The sequence below is a fragment of the Dendrobates tinctorius genome, unplaced genomic scaffold (genome assembly GCF_039654945.1).
Source record: "Dendrobates tinctorius isolate UK_male_01 unplaced genomic scaffold, ASM3965494v1 ptg000022l, whole genome shotgun sequence".
In the NCBI taxonomy this organism is placed as follows: Eukaryota; Metazoa; Chordata; class Amphibia; order Anura; family Dendrobatidae; genus Dendrobates; species Dendrobates tinctorius.
Window position 1 is genome coordinate 11,911,268 of NW_027361690.1, and position 18,211 is coordinate 11,929,478.

The 18,211-nt window shown below is 48.1% G+C and overlaps 1 pseudogene; it reads left to right on the forward strand.

Moving 5' to 3' along the window:
• Positions 1-1,217: 1,217 nt before the first annotated feature.
• Positions 1,218-7,301, forward strand: LOC141083944 (polymerase delta-interacting protein 3-like; annotated as a pseudogene).
• Positions 7,302-18,211: the final 10,910 nt, after the last annotated feature.

The following is an 18,211-nucleotide window of genomic DNA, read 5'->3' on the forward strand; positions in this document are numbered from 1 at the left end:
TTATCCAATGGCACAGCACTGGTTACTATTTCTTGCCTCTCCTCCATAGTGAGAGTGCCGGAGCAATGAGTATCTAACATTGCTACATCCGGTTCTGTCTCTAATCTATCTGCGCTGCGTTAGCAGTCCGTGTGCCCTTGCTCATACTGTTTGTCTCCACAGAGTATCAGTATTGTGTATTCAGCTATCTCTAACGACATCAGCATTCATCTGTGCAAGTGCCACCCCGTTCCGCCAACAAGCCATCCAAACCCATGGACTGCGATAAGGTTAATGGAGCCAGCTTGCTACCATCTACCTGGAGCCGGACCTTCCTAACCAGTGCCTGCTTCACCACGCATACTCGGTCTTATCTGTTATATGTGTTACCCCTTTGTTCCGCTGGGATAGCTGCCACATGTCCAGGGTCTAACTGGAGATAGCACCTGTGTCCTCCGGGTATTCCACTCTGGTCCTGTTCGAGGGACTTTACGATGGGTACTCGGGGCTCACTAGTTATGCCCCCTTCGGAGCCCCCGGACCTTGGTCCCGAGGTTCCACTTTCAAAATAAAAAATGAATGTGATCTTCACCACCTGTGCCTCCGCTTCCATTCGTTAGTCACATGCAACCAAAGTTCTCAGTATTCAGTTGGTACTCCCATACTGTTTGCTTATGCATTGAATGCAAGGCCTGCCCTGCACCAAAGTTACATGCACACCCAATAAGTCTTTGAACCCATGTATTGGATGGCCACATGAAAACCAAATTCACATTATTCATTTGGTACTCCCATACTGTTTGCTTATGCATTGAATGCAAGGCCTGCCCTGCACCAAAGTTACTCGCATCACAATAAGTCTTTGAACCCACATACTGGATGGCCACATGCAATCAAAGTTCCCATTATTACGTTTTTTTACAGTTACCTAAAGTTTGGGAGTGAATACAAGGTCTTCCCAAAATTTGCACACACTCCAATCCCCCAAGAAAGAAATGTGGAGGATGGCCTCTGAAAAATGTTTTCCCAGTTTAAAGGAGTGGGTCTCCTATACTTGTAATGCCCATACACTTGTAATGCCCATAACACTTATTGGCTGACAAACATTTCCCCCTGGGGGGTACATATCAACATACTGTGTAAAAAAATTTTTTATGGCCATCATAAGCACCATTGCAAACAATAACGTGGCTTCCTACACAGTTGCTAGGGGGATGGTGCAAGTTTTTAGCAGAAATATGGAGGATGAGTCGTTGGATGAAGTGATCAGAAAGGGGCATGGTGATGGCAGGAATCGGAACGTACAGGATTAATTACAGGGGGGCTATGGGAGGTATGAGATCCAGGATCCATCCTACAATGATTAATCGTTTACCCACCACCAATTACCAGAATGCTTTTGATGCCCGTCAGAATATAGGTGTAACAGATGAAGCTTGGCCTAAAAGATGCCCATGAGAAATAGGTTGCCAAAGACGCACGTGTCCATATAAAGGGTAAAGTGCAAGATGCTCATGAGATGCTTAATTCTAGAAAGCAGCAGATCACAGTTGGAGGTAAATCAAACAAACTGATGGATGCTCATGTAAAACAAAGTTTAAAGAGGAGTGCACCGGCTGTAACTATCAACACACCCATGGCACAAGGTTCTTCATCTTCACCCATACATATTACCAAGAACATCCAAATTTCACATCCAAGAACGATTTGTTCTGGTGTAAGGAACACTGTTAAAGGAATTCCGATAAACATAGTTAACCCCGAACCTGTGAAACAACAGATTTCCTCTTTACAAGCTATGGATGATGATGGTTTTGATGACGACTTGGAACTTTCCAAAATTCCCACCAAGAAGATGAAAATCACAGCTGCCCACAATGTGCAAAAAAGGCCATGAATGTCTGTAAATTATTTTTCTCTTGGTCAAACTTTGCCTCTTAGTAAAGTGGTACAGAATGATTCATACACAGCTCCCATGTCTACTCAGCATGAGACTTCGCCACCTTTATTGCACACAAAGGCTGTAACCAACGTGTCACGGACACTTGTCACAAAGGAGGCAAGTTGATCAGTAGGGCACACTCCAAAAGAGTCTGCCTTTTGCCCTTTCGAAGGCACAAAATTGACCATTAATAATTTGGATCCAAGAGTCACAGAGGAAGATATTGTGGAGATTTTCTGTGTATGCGGTGCTATGAAGTACACCTGCTTGTTGAGTTCTGGAGTTGCAGAGGTTGTGCTTGTAAGAAAGGGAGATGAAGTTGGTGCCTAAATAAAATTCAACAACAGATAGCTAAATGGACAACCAATGAAATGCAATCTTCCTTTGAATGGAAGTGTGATAACATCAGACCAGCCCATACTTCTAAAGCCCCCATTACACACTGCGATATCGCTAGCAATATCGCTATAAATTCTCCGATTTTGTGATGTAGCAGCGATATTGCTAGCGATATTGCTACATGTGATACTTACCTCCGACCGGCTCCCCCGCTGGTTATGGCTGGTCGCGCGAGAAGGTCCTGGATCATTTCTCGTCGTCAGCTTCCTGCGGCGCTTCCTGCTGTGATGACGAGCAACGCGTGGACACGGGTGGGAGGACGTCAGGATCGCCGCGTCTGACAGGTAAGCAGCGACCCCCGACCCCTGCGATGTCGCTGGTGAGATCTGCCTGTGCAGCAGCTCACTAGTGACTAGTGTTGAGCTTTCCGATACCGCAAGTATCGGGTATCGGCTGATATTAGCTGTATCGGAATTCCGATACTGACTTCCGATACTTTTTTCGTATCGGATACCGGAATCGGAAGTTCCCATAAAGCTATCAGCCTGCTCGATTTGATTCAGCCAATGGGAAGCCTCAGAAGTGTGGGCACATCCTTTTAGGCATGTTAACTATTGGCATGGCTGTGATTGGCTGCTGAAATGACGTCATCATGATGCGCGGTCTGTGCGCATCATGATGCGTGGTCTGTGCCGACTGCGGGGGGTCTCTGCCGACTGCTGGTGGTCTGTACGGGCCTCTCGGGGGTCGGTGCCGACTGCCGGGTGCCTGTGCTGGCTGCCGGTGGTTTGTGCGGGCCTGCCGGGGGTCTGTGCCGGCTGCCGGGGGTCTGTATGGGCCTGCCGGGGGGCTTGTGCCGGCTGCCGGTGGTCTGTGCGGGCCTGCCGGGGGTCTTGTGTGTGTGCAGGCATCGTCCGATGGGACTACAAGTCCCATCGGGCGATGCCTGCTACACTGACAGTGATTGACACATTAGAATCATAGAATCATAGAATCATAGAATCGTAGAGTTGGAAGGGACCTCCTGGGCCATCTGGTCCAACCCCCTGCTCAAAGCAGGATTCGCTAAATCATCCCAGTCAGATGTCTGTCCAGCCTCTGTTTGAAGACTTCCATTGAAGGAGAACTCACCACTTCTCGTGGCAGCCTGTTCCACTCATTGATCACTCTAACTGTCAAAAAGTTTTTTCTAATATCTAATCTGTGTCTCCTCCCATTCAGTTTCATCCCATTGCTTCTAGTCTTTCCTTGTGCAAATGAGAATAAAGTTGATCCTTCTACAATGTGACAGCCCTTTAGATATTTGTAGACAGCTATTAAGTCTCCTCTCAGTCTTCTCTTTTGCAAACTAAACATTCCCAAATCCTGCAACCTTTCCTCATAAGACAGGGTTTGCAGACCGGTCACCATTCTGTGATGGGACAGTAGTATGATGGGACCATTCAATGATGGGACAGTAGTAGTCCCATGAATCCGGCTAATGTGTTGAATGTAAAAAACAAACAAACAAAAAAAAACACACTACATACATACATACTACATACATACAACATACATATATATTACATACATGCTACATACATGCTACATACATACTACATACATACTACATAAATACTACATACATATATACTACATACATACTACATACATACTACATACATACTACATACATACTACATACATACATCATACATATATACTACATACTACATACATGCTACATACATACTACATATATACATACTACATACATACTACTTTGATACAACATACATATATACTACATACATGCAACATACATACTACATATATACATACTACATTTATACTATATACATACTACATACATACTACATACATACATCATACATATATACTACACACTACATACATGCTACATACATACTACATACATACTACATACATGCTACATACATACTACATTCATACAACATACATATATACTACATACATACTACATACATGCTACATACATACTACATATATACATACTACATACATACTATATACATACTACATACATACTACATACATACATACTACATACATACAACATACATATATACTACATACATACTACATATATACATACTACATACATATTGCATACATACTACATACATACATCATACATATATACTACATACATGCTACATACATACTACATATATACATACTACATACATACTACATTCATACAACATAAATATATACTACATACATACTACATACATGCTACATACACACTACATATATACATACTACATACATACTATATACATACTACATACATACTACATAAATACATACTACATACAAACTACATACATACAACATGCATATATACTACATGCATACTACATATATACATACTACATACATACTACATTCATACAACATACATATATACTACATACATACTACATACATGCTACATACATACTACATATATATACTACATACATACTACATACATACATACTACATGTATACAACATACATATATGCTGCATACATACTACATACATGCTACTTATATCCTACATTCATGCAACATACATACATACTACATACATGCTACATATATACTACATTCATGCAACATACATATGTACTACATACATGCTACATACATACTACATACATACAACATGCTACAGACATACAACATACATACATACTACATACTGCATACATACAACATACATACATTCATACAATACATACATACTACATACAATACATTCATACATTCATACAATACATACATAGACATACAGTACATATAACACAGAGTACATACTCACCAATACTTGTCACATTGTTCCCCAAAGCCAGTGTCATCTAAGGAAAAATATGAAAATAACAAACAAGCCATATACTCCCTGATCCGCAGAAATCCACGCGTGTCCCACGCCGATCACCCGTGGAGAGCAGCAGCATCAGCTAATGCGACCGCTCTCTAGGGGCTCAAGGAATCCAGTGTCGGGAGGTAGGTATCCTTCTGCACTGTATTCCTCCGCCACTGTAAAAAAATAGTCCCTAGTCTCACTTTTGGCATTGCTGTGTGAAAAAGTTCCCACGCAGCATTTGCCATAAAGTGAGACCAGGGACTATTTTTTTACAGTGGCTGAGGAATACAGTGCGGAAGGATACCTACCTCCTGACACTGGATTCCTGAGCCCCGTAGAGAGAGGTCACATCAGCTGATGTTCTCCATGGAAGATCGGCGTGGGACACTCACTCGTGGATTTCTGTGGATCAGGGAGTATTTGGTGGTTTGTTACTTTCATATTTTTCCTTAGATGACACTGGCTTCGGGGATCAAAGTGACAAGTAATGGTGAGTATGTACTCTGTGTTATATGTACTGTATGTCTATGTATGTATTGCATGAATGTATTGTATGCAGTATGTATGTTGTATGTCTGTAGCATGTTGTATGTATGTATGTACGTAGTATATATGTATGTTGTATGAATGTAGTATATATGTAGTATGTATGTAGTATGTATGTACTATGTATGTATGTTGTTTGTAGTATATATGTTGTATGAATGTAGCATATATGAAGCATGTATGTAGTATGTATGTATGTTGTATGAATGTAGTATATATGTAGAATGTATGTAGTATATATGTATGTTGTATATATGTAGCATGTATGTTGTATGAATGTTGTATGAATGTTGTATATATGTAGTATGTATGTAGTATGTATATATGTAGTATGTATGTTGCATGAATGTAGCATATATGTAGTATGTATGTAGTATGTATGTATGTAGTATGTATGTAGTATGTATATATGTAGTATGTATGAAGTATGTAAGTAGTATGTATGTAGTATGCATATATGTAGTATGTATGTAGTATGTATGTATGTAGTATGTATGTAGTATGTATGTAGTTTGTATGTATGTATGTAGTATGTATGTAGTATGTATGTATGTAGTATGTATGTAGTATGTATATATGTAGTATGTATGTAGTATGTATGTATGTAGTATGTATGTAGTATATATGTAGTATATAAGAAACATGTATATATGTATGTAGTATGTATGTAGTATGTATGTAGTATGTATGTAGTATGTTTTTTGTTTGTTTTTTTTTACATTCAACACATTAGCCGGATGATGGGACTACTACTGTCCCATCATTGGCTAATGTGTCAATCACTGTCAGTGTAGCAGACATTGCCCGATCGGACTTGTAGTCCCATCAGACGATGCCTGCACACACACAAGACCCCCGGCAGGCCCGTACAGACCACCGGCAGCCGGCACAGGCCCCCGGCAGGCCGGCACAGGCCCCCGAGAGGCCCATACAGACCACCGGCAGCCGGCACAGGCTCCCGGCAGGCCGGCACAGGCCCCCAAAAGGCCCATACAGACCACCAGCAGCCGGCACAGGCCCCCGAGAGGCCCATACAGACCACCGACAGCCGCACAGGCCCCCGACAGGCCGGCACAGGCCCCCGAGAGGCCCGTACAGACCACCGAGAGGCCCATACAGACCCCACCCACACACACAGACACGCAGTGTCTGCCCACGCACCGCCCACACTCTTCCCCCCTCCCGAACAGGCTGTACAAGGCAAGAGAGGGGTTTTTTCAATTCCGATATTTCTGTCCCATTGACTTGAATGGGACTTCCGGGATCGGAATCGGCGATACCCGATACTTTTTTTAGATCGGCCGATCCATTCCGATACGATATTTTTCAGTATCGGCTGGTATCGCTCAACACTACTAGCGACCACTTAGAGATGCACCAGCGATCCATTTCGTTGTCGGGATCGCTGGTGCATCGCTATGTGTAATGGTACCCTAAGACTAAGCAACACCCCATCAAAGAAGGAAGGTCACTCTACAAGAAACAGAACCGCCTCCTCCAGTGTGGCTTAAAATCCTCCTCCAGCTGAAGTTAATCTTGATTCTATCTTAAAAACAGTCTTTAAATCCTCAGGGTTATCAGCAGTCATCTAACCACCTACATTTAAGATTAAGCTCTGATGACTAGAGTTGAGCGATACCAGCCGATACTTGAAAATATCGGATCGGAATGGATCGGCCGATCTTAAAAAAAAGTATCGGTATCGCCGATTCCGATACCGGGAACCAATGCAAGTCAATGGGGCCAAAATATCGGAATTAAAAAAAAACCTTTCTTTCCTTGTAGGTTAATTCTACATGAAGAAAAACAACTAAGAATAATGTAGAATGTATTGTGGGAGGTGGAGGAGACATTAAAGCCATAGAGGTTTAGCCCAATCAAATGGAATAGCAGGAATTAAACTTTTTTTTTTAAAGATGTTAGGAGTTACAAAGATATTGACTATGTTAGCCTCATTTATATTTTGCCAGACATGTATGTCTTCTTCTTCTACTTCCTTTTTTTACATTCTTCTTCTTCTTCTTCTACTTCCTTTTTTTACATTCTTCTTCTTCTTCTTCTACTTCCTTTTTTTACATTCTTCTTCTTATTCCTTTTTTTACATTCTTCTTCTTCTTCTTCTACTTCCTTTTTTTACATTCTTCTTCTTCTTCTTCTTCTTCTTCTTCTTCTTCTTCTTCTTCTTCTTCTTCTTCTTCTTCTTCTTCTTCTTCTTCTTCCTTTTCTTACATTCTTCATATTCTTCTTATTCAACAATTATTATTCTACATATTCAGCTTCTTCATCTTCTTCCTATTCTTCTTCATCATATTCTTGTTTGTGTCAGGCATTCCTGTAGTTGTTATCTAGAAAAGTTAGAAGTTTACACCTTCCGTTCTGCCTGTCACAAAAGATTTACAACAGGATTTGTCCGCGTTCAGTTTGGCCTGCAGAAGCAGGCCTTTTCCAGGGGCACCACGAGGAGGAACGGACTCACCCCCATACACTGCTTAGTCTTCTTCTGCTTATAAATAAGATAATATCATTTGCTCAGAGTATTAGTCTTATGCTTAATGTTCTTCTGCTTTGTTTTTTTTATGCTTCTTTGTCTTCTCTCTCTTGTTGTTCTGCATCTTGGTGGTTGTCTTCCTGTTCTTTGTCCTCTTGAACCAGCTGACGGTACTGGCACCCGGAGGGGCAGCAGAAGGAACAAGAGCCAATGGCACTACCGAGGACCAGCTGACGGTGCTGGAACCCGGTTACTAAGCAGGAGGTACCTGTGCTACAAAGCACTACCAAGGACCAGCAGACGTTGCCGGAACTCGGATACCGAGATGGAGGCACCTAGGCCAAACGCTCTGACGAGAACCAGCTGACGGTGCTGGAACCCGGAGGGGTAGCATAAGCTGCAAGAGCAAATGGAAATAGCGAGGACCAGCTGACAGTGCTGGCACCCGGAGGGGCAGCAGAAGGAATAAGAGCCAATGGCACAACCGAGGACCAGCTGACGGTGCTGGAACCCGGTTACTAAGCAGGAGGTACCTGTGCTACAAAGCACTACCAAGGACCAGCAGACGTTGCTGGAACTCGGATACCGAGATGGAGGCACCTAGGCCAAAGGCTCTGATGAGAACCAGCTGACGGTGCTGGAACCCGGAGGGGTATCAGAAGTTACCCCTGAAAAGCAAAGTTGGCATGCCGCAAGCTGGCCGCAGTTACCGAATCACACAGTCCTACAGGGGGTGCTTGTCCTACTGGCACTATGGAACAAACCTTTCTTACCAGAACCCGCAGTCCACATAGGAAGCACCTAAACTGCTGGCACCCTAGCCTCGGCTAACCCAACCGCAACACGACATGGCAACTTGGGGTGGCAAACTGACATTGACACTTCCCGGAAACAGCAGGCAGGGCTGGAACCAAGCTGGGCAGGAGGGAGTACCCGTGCCAAAGTCAGTTATGAGCAGCAACTGGCGATGTTGGAGCCCAGGACAAGCACTTAGCAGGCTGAGGCCTGATGTGCTGTCAATTGGGAGGCAGCAGGACAGATTGCCATCAAAACAGCAGGGGAACAGCTGACGTTACTGAACCCCACAAACACAGGAGCTAGTGTTTTACTCTGTGAAGACGGCACTTCCGAGCAACAACTGGCTGTGTTGAAGCCCAGGGACAAGCACGGAGCAGGCTTAGGCTGCATTGAAGAAATTTTAAGATCGGTTGTAGACTACTAATTTGAACCAAGCTCCACTTAGGCCTGTGGATTCACTGATTTTCGTATTTCCCCTGTCCTCCAACCCCGCCAGTTACAGCTCCGAAGTGGCGTCTGCACAATCCACACTTGTTCCTGTGTTACAGGTGTTCAGTCCGGTCAGTTAATCCCCTGATGTGTGTCCGGCAATGTCGCCTGCTCTGTCCACATTCCGATAATGGGAATGTGGACAGAGCAGGCGACATTGCCGGACACACATCAGGGGATTAACTGATCGGACTGAACACCTGTAACACAGGAACAAGTGTGGATTGTGCAGACGCCACTTCGGAGCTGTAACTGGCAGGGTTGGAGGACAGGGGAAATACGAGAGACAGTGGAGCCACAGGCCTAATTGGAGCACGGTTAAAAATCAGTAGTGGTACGACTGTGTAGGCAGCAGGAGACTTTGCCATCCACACAGCAGGGGATCAGCTGACATTACTGAACCCCACTGAGACACGGGAGCAAGTATCTCTTTCCGTGTGGACGGCACTTCCGAACTACAACTGGCTGTGTTGAAGCCCAGGAAATAGGAGGGTGTAGGCAGAGGCCTACTGTATTTTGAATGAGTTTACAGCAGGAGAGACTGCCATCCACAAAGCAGGGGATCAGCTGACGTTACTGAACCCCACTGAGACACGGGAGCAAGTATCTCTTTCCGTGTGGACGGCACTTCCGAACTACAACTGGCTGTGTTGAAGCCCAGGAAATAGGAGGGTGTAGGCAGAGGCCTACTGTATTTTGAATGAGTTTACAGCAGGAGAGACTGCCATCCACACAGCAGGGGATCAGCTGACGTTACTGAACCCCACTGAGACACGGGAGCAAGTATCTCTTTCCGTGTGGACGGCACTTCCGAACTACAACTGGCTGTGTTGAAGCCCAGGAAATAGGAGGGTGTAGACAGAGGCCTACTGAATTTTGAATGAGGTGACAGCAGGAGAGACTGCCATCCACACAGCAGGGGATCAGCTGACGTTACTGAACCCCACTGAGACACGGGAGCAAGTATCTCTTTCCGTGTGGACGGCACTTCCGAACTACAACTGGCTGTGTTGAAGCCCAGGAAATAGGAGGGTGTAGGCAGAGGCCTACTGTATTTTGAATGAGTTTACAGCAGGAGAGACTGCCATCCACACAGCAGGGGATCAGCTGACGTTACTGAACCCCACTGAGACACGGGAGCAAGTATCTCTTTCCGTGTGGACGGCACTTCCGAACTACAACTGGCTGTGTTGAAGCCCAGGAAATAGGAGGGTGTAGGCAGAGGCCTACTGAATTTTGAATGAGGTGACAGCAGGAGAGACTGCCATCCACACAGCAGGGGATCAGCTGACGTTACTGAACCCCACTGAGACACGGGAGCAAGTATCTCTTTCCGTGTGGACGGCACTTCCGAACTACAACTGGCTGTGTTGAAGCCCAGGAAATAGGAGGGTGTAGGCAGAGGCCTACTGTATTTTGAATGAGTTTACAGCAGGAGAGACTGCCATCCACACAGCAGGGGATCAGCTGACGTTACTGAACCCCACTGAGACACGGGAGCAAGTATCTCTTTCCGTGTGGACGGCACTTCCGAACTACAACTGGCTGTGTTGAAGCCCAGGAAATAGGAGGGTGTAGGCAGAGGCCTACTGAATTTTGAATGAGGTGACAGCAGGAGAGACTGCCATCCACACAGCAGGGGATCAGCTGACGTTACTGAACCCCACTGAGACACGGGAGCAAGTATCTCTTTCCGTGTGGACGGCACTTCCGAACTACAACTGGCTGTGTTGAAGCCCAGGAAATAGGAGGGTGTAGGCAGAGGCCTACTGAATTTTGAATGAGGTGACAGCAGGAGAGACTGCCATCCACACAGCAGGGGATCAGCTGACGTTACTGAACCCCACTGAGACACGGGAGCAAGTGTCTCTTTCCGTGTGGACGGCACTTCCGAACTACAACTGGCTGTGTTGAAGCCCAGGAAATAGGAGGGTGTAGGCAGAGGCCTACTGTATTTTGAATGAGTTTACAGCAGGAGAGACTGCCATCCACACAGCAGGGGATCAGCTGACGTTACTGAACCCCACTGAGACACGGGAGCAAGTATCTCTTTCCGTGTGGACGGCACTTCCGAACTACAACTGGCTGTGTTGAAGCCCAGGAAATAGGAGGGTGTAGGCAGAGGCCTACTGTATTTTGAATGAGTTTACAGCAGGAGAGACTGCCATCCACACAGCAGGGGATCAGCTGACGTTACTGAACCCCACTGAGACACGGGAGCAAGTGTCTCTTTCCGTGTGGACGGCACTTCCGAACTACAACTGGCTGTGTTGAAGCCCAGGAAATAGGAGGGTGTAGGCAGAGGCCTACTGTATTTTGAATGAGTTTACAGCAGGAGAGACTGCCATCCACACAGCAGGGGATCAGCTGACGTTACTGAACCCCACTGAGACACGGGAGCAAGTATCTCTTTCCGTGTGGACGGCACTTCCGAACTACAACTGGCTGTGTTGAAGCCCAGGAAATAGGAGGGTGTAGGCAGAGGCCTACTGAATTTTGAATGAGGTGACAGCAGGAGAGACTGCCATCCACACAGCAGGGGATCAGCTGACGTTACTGAACCCCACTGAGACACGGGAGCAAGTATCTCTTTCCGTGTGGACGGCACTTCCGAACTACAACTGGCTGTGTTGAAGCCCAGGAAATAGGAGGGTGTAGGCAGAGGCCTACTGAATTTTGAATGAGGTGACAGCAGGAGAGACTGCCATCCACACAGCAGGGGATCAGCTGACGTTACTGAACCCCACTGAGACACGGGAGCAAGTGTCTCTTTCCGTGTGGACGGCACTTCCGAACTACAACTGGCTGTGTTGAAGCCCAGGAAATAGGAGGGTGTAGGCAGAGGCCTACTGTATTTTGAATGAGTTTACAGCAGGAGAGACTGCCATCCACACAGCAGGGGATCAGCTGACGTTACTGAACCCCACTGAGACACGGGAGCAAGTATCTCTTTCCGTGTGGACGGCACTTCCGAACTACAACTGGCTGTGTTGAAGCCCAGGAAATAGGAGGGTGTAGGCAGAGGCCTACTGTATTTTGAATGAGTTTACAGCAGGAGAGACTGCCATCCACACAGCAGGGGATCAGCTGACGTTACTGAACCCCACTGAGACACGGGAGCAAGTGTCTCTTTCCGTGTGGACGGCACTTCCGAACTACAACTGGCTGTGTTGAAGCCCAGGAAATAGGAGGGTGTAGGCAGAGGCCTACTGTATTTTGAATGAGTTTACAGCAGGAGAGACTGCCATCCACACAGCAGGGGATCAGCTGACGTTACTGAACCCCACTGAGACACGGGAGCAAGTATCTCTTTCCGTGTGGACGGCACTTCCGAACTACAACTGGCTGTGTTGAAGCCCAGGAAATAGGAGGGTGTAGGCAGAGGCCTACTGAATTTTGAATGAGGTGACAGCAGGAGAGACTGCCATCCACACAGCAGGGGATCAGCTGACGTTACTGAACCCCACTGAGACACGGGAGCAAGTGTCTCTTTCCGTGTGGACGGCACTTCCGAACTACAACTGGCTGTGTTGAAGCCCAGGAAATAGGAGGGTGTAGGCAGAGGCCTACTGTATTTTGAATGAGTTTACAGCAGGAGAGACTGCCATCCACACAGCAGGGGATCAGCTGACGTTACTGAACCCCACTGAGACACGGGAGCAAGTATCTCTTTCCGTGTGGACGGCACTTCCGAACTACAACTGGCTGTGTTGAAGCCCAGGAAATAGGAGGGTGTAGGCAGAGGCCTACTGAATTTTGAATGAGGTGACAGCAGGAGAGACTGCCATCCACACAGCAGGGGATCAGCTGACGTTACTGAACCCCACTGAGACACGGGAGCAAGTATCTCTTTCCGTGTGGACGGCACTTCCGAACTACAACTGGCTGTGTTGAAGCCCAGGAAATAGGAGGGTGTAGGCAGAGGCCTACTGTATTTTGAATGAGTTTACAGCAGGAGAGACTGCCATCCACACAGCAGGGGATCAGCTGACGTTACTGAACCCCACTGAGACACGGGAGCAAGTATCTCTTTCCGTGTGGACGGCACTTCCGAACTACAACTGGCTGTGTTGAAGCCCAGGAAATAGGAGGGTGTAGGCAGAGGCCTACTGTCTTTGTAATGCGGAGACAGCAGGAGAGACTGCCATCTCCACAGCAGGGGAACAGCTGGCAGTGCTGAACCCCACTAACACTTGAACGAATGTGTTTGGCTCTGTGGAGACGACACTTCTGAACACCAACTGACGCTGTTGGAGCCCAGGATTAGGCGAGGAGCAGGCTGGGGCCTACTGGATTTTGGCAGGTGAAGGCAGCAGGAGACTTGCCATCTCCACAGCAGGGGAACAGCTGGCAGTGCTGAACCCCACTAACACTTGAACGAATGTGTTTGGTTCTGTGGAGACGACACTTCTGAACACCAACTGACGCTGTTGGAGCCCAGGATTAGGCGAGGAGCAGGCTGGGGCCTAATGGTTTTTGGCAGGTGAATGCAGCAGGAGACTTGCCATCTCCACAGCAGGGGAACAGCTGGCAGTGCTGAACCCCACTAACACTTGAACGAACGTGTTTGGCTCTGTGGAGACGACACTTCTGAACACCAACTGACGCTGTTGGAGCCCAGGATTAGGCGAGGAGCAGGCTGGGGCCTACTGGATTTTGGCAGGTGAAGGCAGCAGGAGACTTGCCATCTCCACAGCAGGGGAACAGCTGGCAGTGCTGAACCCCACTAACACTTGAACGAATGTGTTTGGCTCTGTGGAGACGACACTTCTGAACACCAACTGACGCTGTTGGAGCCCAGGATTAGGCGAGGAGCAGGCTGGGGCCTACTGGATTTGGGCAGGTGAAGGCAGCAGGAGACTTGCCATCTCCACAGCAGGGGAACAGCTGGCAGTGCTGAACCCCACTAACACTTGAACGAACGTGTTTGGTTCTGTGGAGACGACACTTCTGAACACCAACTGACGCTGTTGGAGCCCAGGATTAGGCGAGGAGCAGGCTGGGGCCTACTGGATTTTGGCAGGTGAAGGCAGCAGGAGACTTGCCATCTCCACAGCAGGGGAACAGCTGGCAGTGCTGAACCCCACTAACACTTGAACGAATGTGTTTGGCTCTGTGGAGACGACACTTCTGAACACCAACTGACGCTGTTGGAGCCCAGGATTAGGCGAGGAGCAGGCTGGGGCCTACTGGATTTGGGCAGGTGAAGGCAGCAGGAGACTTGCCATCTCCACAGCAGGGGAACAGCTGGCAGTGCTGAACCCCACTAACACTTGAACGAACGTGTTTGTTTCTGTGGAGACGACACTTCTGAACACCAACTGACGCTGTTGGAGCCCAGGATTAGGCGAGGAGCAGGCTGGGGCCTACTGGATTTTGGCAGGTGAAGGCAGCAGGAGACTTGCCATCTCCACAGCAGGGGAACAGCTGGCAGTGCTGAACCCCACTAACACTTGAACGAACGTGTTTGGTTCTGTGGAGACGACACTTCTGAACACCAACTGACGCTGTTGGAGCCCAGGATTAGGCGAGGAGCAGGCTGGGGCCTACTGGATTTGGGCAGGTGAAGGCAGCAGGAGACTTGCCATCTCCACAGCAGGGGAACAGCTGGCAGTGCTGAACCCCACTAACACTTGAACGAATGTGTTTGGCTCTGTGGAGACGACACTTCTGAACACCAACTGACGCTGTTGGAGCCCAGGATTAGGCGAGGAGCAGGCTGGGGCCTACTGGATTTTGGCAGGTGAATGCAGCAGGAGACTTGCCATCTCCACAGCAGGGGAACAGCTGGCAGTGCTGAACCCCACTAACACTTGAACGAATGTGTTTGGCTCTGTGGAGACGACACTTCTGAACACCAACTGACGCTGTTGGAGCCCAGGATTAGGCGAGGAGCAGGCTGGGGCCTACTGGATTTGGGCAGGTGAAGGCAGCAGGAGACTTGCCATCTCCACAGCAGGGGAACAGCTGGCAGTGCTGAACCCCACTAACACTTGAACGAATGTGTTTGGCTCTGTGGAGACGACACTTCTGAACACCAACTGACGCTGTTGGTGCCCAGGATTACGCATGCCGCATGCAGAGGCCAATGGGCAGCGGTTTTTATGGAGGTTGTGGACTACTACTGATTCTAACCATGCTCCACTTAGGCCTCTGGCTCCACTGTCTCTACTATTTACCCTGGCCTCCAACCCCGCCAGCTACATCTCTGAAGTGGCGTCAGCACAATCTACACTTGTTCCTGTGTTACTGGTGCTCAGTCCCATCAGTTGATCCCCTGATGTTTGTCCGGCAAGTTCGCCAGCTCTGTCCTCATTCCCACTACTGGTTATGGGAATGTGGACAGAGCAGGAGACCTTGCCGGACACACATCAGGGGATAAACTGATGGGACTGAGCCACAGGAACACAGGAACAAGTGTAGATTGTGCTGACGCCACTTCAGAGATGTAGATGGCGGGGTTGGAGGTCAGGGGAAATAGTAGAGACAGTGGAGCCAGAGACCTAAGTTGGGCACGGTTAAAAATCAGTAGTGGTTTGAATGTTGATGGAGCTGGTGACTCTGCCGTCCACACAGCAGGGGATCAGCTGGCATTACTGAACCCCAGTAACACAGGAGCTAGTGTGTTTCTCTGTGCAGACGACACATCTGAGCGACAACTGGCTGTGTTGAAGCACAGGGATTATAGTTCAGGTGGTAGAAAAATGAACACACCAGCAGACCTGGATACAGTTGCCAACCACTAATTTAGTCTGTAAGAGGAATGGCAAAGTCTTTGGAGATCCAGGCCTTGTTCATTTTCAGAAAAGTCAGCCGGTCAACATTATCGGAAGATAGTCGCGTGCGACGGTCTGTTAGTACACCACCTGCGGCACTAAAGACACGTTCCGATAATACACTGGCAGCAGGGCAAGCCAGCACCTCCAATGCATACTGGCTAAGCTCTGGCCATGTATCCAGCTTAGAGACCCAAAACTTGAAGGGGGAAGAGCCATCTGGGAGTACAGCGACAGGGCAAGACATGTAGTCTGACACCATCTGACGGAAGCGTTGCCTCCTGCTGACTCGAGGCGTCGCTGATGGTGTAGACAATTGTGGTGGACACACAAAACTTTGCCACATTTGGGCCATAGTGGTCTTGCCTTGTGCTGCGGCACTGCCTCTGCTCCCTCTTTGTGCAGAGTTTCCTCCACTGCCTCGACGCACAGAGCTGCTTTGTAAAGCACTTGCAACAATGCTGTCGGGTGGAATGGAAAACATTATGGACTGCACCAGTGACTCTTCGTACTCCCGCATTTTACGCTCCCGGTTCAACGTTGGTATGAGCCTTTGTACGCTGTCCCGGTAGCGAGGATCTAGGAGGGTGTACACCCAATAATCAGCCGAGACGAGAATGTGGGCGATGCGGCGGTCGTTTCTCAGGCACTGCAGCATGAAATCAACCATGTGCTGCAGACTCCCAACTGCCAAAGAACCGCTGTCCCCTGTTTGAGGCGTGACCTCGACCTGCTCTGCATCACCCCACCCTCGCTGTACATACTGAGTAGAGGTTTGTGTACCTCCCTCCTCTGGAGAGATGTCTTCCTCCTCCATCGACTCCTCCTCATCCTCCTCACAAAGTGTCCCCTGCCTAGGCCTTTGTGAGGAAACACGTAGCGCAGACTGTCCAGAAGCAGATGGCATTTGGGACTCCTCATCCTCCACCTCTTCTGAAACCTCATCCCTTAGTGCTTGCAGTGTTTGTTGAAGCAGGCAGATAAGGGGGACAGTCATGCTGACTAGTGCATCATCTGCACTCGCCATCCGCGTGGATTCATCGAAGGCACGCAAAACGAGGCAGATGTCCTTCATAGAGGCCCACTCAATGGTGCTGAAGTGTGAACGGCGCACAGTGCGACTTGTTTGCGCCTGATGCAGCTGGTACTCCATGACTGCTGCCTGCTGCTCACACAACCGCTCCAACATATGTAACGTTGAATTCCACCGGGTGGGTAGGTCACATATGATGCGATGTTCTGGAAGGCCAAATCGTCGCTGCAGAGCAGCGAGGCGCGATCTTGCCGTGCTGGAACGTCGCAAGTGAGCGCACTCTATGCGGACCTTGTGCAACAGTGCATCAAGATCCGGATAGTCCCTCAGAAAGCTCTGCACGACCAAGTTAAGAACATGTGCCAGACATGGGATGTGTGTGAGGTTGCCTAGGCCAAGAGCTGCCACCAGATTTCGGCCATTGTCACACACTACCAAGCCCGGCTGGAGATTCGCTGGCCCAAACCACACATCGCTCTCCAGCTTGATAGCATTCCAGAGCTCCTGCGCTGTGTGGCTTCGATTCCCCAAAGAAATTAATTTGAGTACAGCCTGTTGACGTTTGGCCACGGCTGTGCTCATATCGGTCGTAACAGGCTCCTGCTCTGCTGTTTCTGAGGAACTTGAGTAGGAGGAGGAGTCTATGTGTACAGACTGGAGTCCTGCAATCCGTGGCGTTGGAAGAACACGTACAGCGCCACTCTCCAGATCCGTACCCGGCTCCACAACATTGACCCAGTGGGCAGTGAGGGAAAGGTATCGTCCCTGTCCATGGTTACTGGTCCACGCATCGGTGGTCAGGTGGACCTTGCTACTAACGGCGTTTAGTAGCGCATGTTTTATTTTGCCCTCAACATGTTTCTGCAGGGCAGGGACGGCTCGCCTGCTGAAATAAAAGCGGCTGGGCACGTTGTATTGGGGGACTGCCAATGCCATTAAGTCCCG